This window comes from Copadichromis virginalis, linkage group LG5, assembly GCF_057382275.1.
Source record: "Copadichromis virginalis isolate Kocher_CV1m ecotype Utaka linkage group LG5, C_Virginalis_male_GT1.1, whole genome shotgun sequence".
NCBI classification, from domain to species: domain Eukaryota; kingdom Metazoa; phylum Chordata; class Actinopteri; order Cichliformes; family Cichlidae; genus Copadichromis; species Copadichromis virginalis.
The window spans coordinates 31854240-31858576 of record NC_140622.1 but is presented as its reverse complement, the minus strand read 5'-3'; positions in this window follow the sequence as shown (position 1 = coordinate 31858576).

Genomic DNA, 4337 nt, shown 5'->3' with positions numbered 1-4337 from the left:
TATTTCTTCCCCCGGTGTCGTCATCTAGCGGGGGCGGGGTTTCGATGTTGCAATCCTGTATCGAGCAGTCGTCAGAAAATAGACGGTTGGCATGGCAGAGCGGTGACTGATTAAAGGAAAGACCTCGACAAAGTTTGACCCATTAGAGCAGCTAAATGAGATCCCAACAAACTAGAGGTGGGGAAATGTTTTTGAGTAGTACAATATGGAAGGCGCAGAGTGAAATTTGGGTATACGTAACTTTAATAAACCGGTTTGAAATGGATCATATGAAGAACAAATAGTTTATTTTATTTATAATAAATGTGCACTCGTGCATTCAGTTCTTCTGTTGCATGAAATGTTTAATCTGCTTCATATCAGCAGCTGGTAAGCATTTTGGGGTTCAGTGATGCCTCTTTATGAACCACACATTCCTGTGAGGCTCACATGACTTCACTAAAGTAAGTCAACATGTGGGGCACCGTCTCCATATGAGATTATATGGAGCAGGACAAACGCAGTGAGATAATCTAAACCATAGGTGTCAAACTTTGGCCCGCGGAGCCATACCAAATTACTATTAGAGCTGGCCTACTGGTATTATACAGCTAATATATATATTGTTTAGTATTAAGTTTTGCTTGTTCCATATTCAGTTTTTCAGCAAAACGTGTTTGAGTCCATAAGAAAAGATTCATTCTTATATCTGGAGGAATAAATATATTTCAATAAATATTAACGTTAGCCCGCGACTTTGTTCCAGTTTTGAATTTTGGCCCACTGTGTATTTGAGTTTGACACCCCTGATTTAAACTGCTAAAATTCTAAAAATCTAAAAGTAAAGAGGAGTTTTCAGCTTAAAGAGTCCAAAAAATCCCCCAAATGCTTCTAACAAATCTTCATTTTCAACCAATTGTTGTATTTGTTTGACTTTTTGGGGTAAGGTGGTTAACACTTCTGTCACACCACTCATTGTGAGGATGTATGTTCTCCCTGTGTGGGTTTCTTCAGAATGATTCAGCTTTCTCCCACTGTCTGAACGATTGTCTCTCTGTGTGTTTGCCCTGTGATGAACTGCTACTCTGCTTCACACCCTATAGCAGCTGGGATAGGCTCCAGCACTCCCTGGAAACCCTTAAGTTGGATAACTATTGCTTGTAAATGGCCAACTGATCAATAATTAAAACTTTATTAGTTTACATAAAACAATGTTTAAAAATCTTCATACACATCAAATAATTACTTTATGAGTAAGATATTAGTGTGTAGTATTTTACAGCAGATAAAGCGTACTATAGTGAGGGTTACTGGTGATCAGTGAACCTGTTCTTATCCCAAGGGCATCAGATACTGCCATTTACTGAACCCTGCTGTCATTTCAGAGACACCCACGGGGTTTCCTTTAGCATTTTTCCTGTGACTCATTTGTGGTGGCAATAGTGATACAGGTTTCACTACTAACTCATCAGGTTTTAACCCACGCCATAGTCTTTCCCTAAACCTATTCAGACAGGGAGAGTAACTCGAGGTCACCAAAAAAGTGAAACCAAAACTAAAGAGTGAATAAAAGAGGACTCCAAGCTCACAAGCTTGTTTTGCGACGCTATCATTGCACTTCCCTAAATATCCGTTCTTTCAATCAAGTACTATAAATATCAGTTTCCATTCAAGCAATGCTTATAAATGAGCTACACAGTGTTAACCATTTACAGAGGTAAATATAATTTACAACTTTACAGTGACCCCTGCAAACAGATGTAAACCAATCACTAAACATTGTTATCAGTTAATTGTTTGTTAACATTAAATTATTAATAACCAGAATTTAATTAAGTATCGGTTTTCCATTAATACACTCACTGGAAAATTAGGTACATCTTGCCAGTACAGCTTTGAACCCCCTTGTGCTCTGTCTTAATTCTTCATGGCAAAGATTCAACAAGGTGCTGGAACCATTCCTTCGACATTTAGGTATGTCCGTATTCATAGCATCACACAGTTGCAAACATTAGTCAGGTGTATTTCCATGTGTACAATGAACACATTATCATGTTCAAGAAATCAGTCTGACAAGTTTTGAGATTTGTGACATGACGCGTCATCCTGCTGGATGCAGCCATCAGACCCTATAGGCATTAAAGGATGGACATGTTCAGCAACAGTACTCAGGTAGGCCATGGTGTTAAATGATGCTCGGGTCATAATAAGGGGCTCCAAGAAAATGTCCTTTACACCACCACCAGCAGATCCGTGCTTTCGTATTATTGCCAAATATTTGAGCCTACTATCTGTATGTTGCAGCAAAAAGACTCATCAGGCCAGAAAACATTTTTTTAATCTTTTACTTATTCTACTTCTGTGTGTGTTTTTTGTTGTGTTTTTTAATTTACTCTTATCTTCCTGTCAGTTCAAAGCAGTCTGGTCATTCACCCCCGAAGCCCTAGAAATGGCCGTGTAGGGGAATCCCAGACCAGCTCATCTGGCACCACCACCAAACACGCCTTGTTCAAAGTCACTAAAATCACATTTCGTCCCAATTCTTTTGCTCAGTTTGAACTTCATCAGGTCCTCTGGATCACGTCTACGTGCCTCAATTCATTGAGCTGCTGCCTTGTGTCTGATTTGTGTTAACAGGTACTCGAACAGGTGTAGCTAAAAAGTCAAAGGGGAGTATATTACATGTTACCTTTATTGTTCCTAAACTATTTTGTTGTGCTGTGGGTTGTTTATTATTTGTGACACCCACCTGGCCAACTTCTGTATTGCTATATTGGTCTCTGCTAATCAAAACAAAGTTATTCTGATTATAACTTTTAATCCTGAGACATTTCAGTCCTAATGAAAGTGACTTCTTCCAGCAGGAAGGATCACAAGATGTCCTTGAATGGCTTTAATGAAAAAGAAAATAGCAACATAGTCAGTCATTTCAGAGCTTTCTTTTTTATAACGCAAGTTACATCATTAGTGTCTACTTTCATAGTTTGAGTCAAAGTTTCTAAATGCCTTTTACCAAAAGCTCCTTTTTATGCCAAAGTAGAAAGTATCTGGGGGTGTGATATTTGCAGATCATTTTGTGTCAAACCTCTTTGGTCTTATCCTGAAGAGAACAAGACATTTTCCAACTAATGTGAAAGGGAGGCAGCTCTCTGAAAAAGCAGGTGTTAACAAACTATTTTGAAAATATTGTAACAGCACTGATGTGACGTCAGAAGCTGCAATAGTCAGATTTCACAAAAGAGCCGCTTGTGTCATAAACACTGAAGATAACTTGTGAAATGTATGATTCAACAAAAAATGTATCACGTTGTTGAATAAGTTGCACAAAGCTAGTTACGAAAGGAAAGAATGCAATTTCATACAGAAACTCCTGATAAAAAGTAAAAATGATTTAAACTTTTATTAAACGGGGGAGTGAAGCTGCTTTATATTATGACTGTTTACCAATAAAAGAGCAGCTACTTCATATTTCATTATTTTGTGTTTCCTTAAATAAATGCTCATTGTCTATGAATTAACAGGAAGTGGCTACTCTTATCATGTAAGACTATAAAAAAATTTCACTGCTTGTGAAATCTGTGGCTTAATGTCTTTTTTTCACATTTAATCCAAACAGAGTATTATCGTTAGGTGCAAAATATGACTCATCACAAAAACAGTGAAAGGTTTTGTAGGAACTCTTTAAGTTTGTGTCTGTTCTTAAGTCACCTGGAAGTTTCTTCCACAGGCGAGAAGCAGTTACTAAAACTGAGACAAAAAGAGGACAAAAAACGTGAATAAAATGAACATTTTTTAGGAAAGCAGAAATGCAACATGTGTGTCAGACTGAGTGAACACAGTCTTTTCACTAGTGATGTACAGTTGTGATCAGAAGTTTACACACAATCATCATAGGCTTGAATATCATAGTAATTTGGGGCTTTTAATGGTTGAAATGTTCTTTTTCCAGAGTAGAATCACTGTAGAACCTTAAAGATAAGAATTCCATGTATAAGTTAGTTTATTTTGTATTTTCTCTAGTCTACACATGGTTAAAAACATGTTGGTTCAAATATGACATGAGTGATGAGAACTGGTAGTTTCTCTTTGCCAGCATAAAAAGTTCTTGTTTGATAGCACTCGTGAAATCGGCCAATACTCAGAGCAATGGGAAAATTCAAAGAACTCAGTGAAGATCCGCCAAGGAGAAATTCCCAGCTTGTTGTTTACAAAGGAAGAGCGGTCAAATATTAGCCAATTTAAATCCTGTCCGGAACCAACAGAACAGCTAAAAAACATTTCCATGAGATTTATGCCCATAAGTGTATGTAAACTTCTGATGAAGACCACAGAAAGGAAGGTTATTAATGATTTCCAGG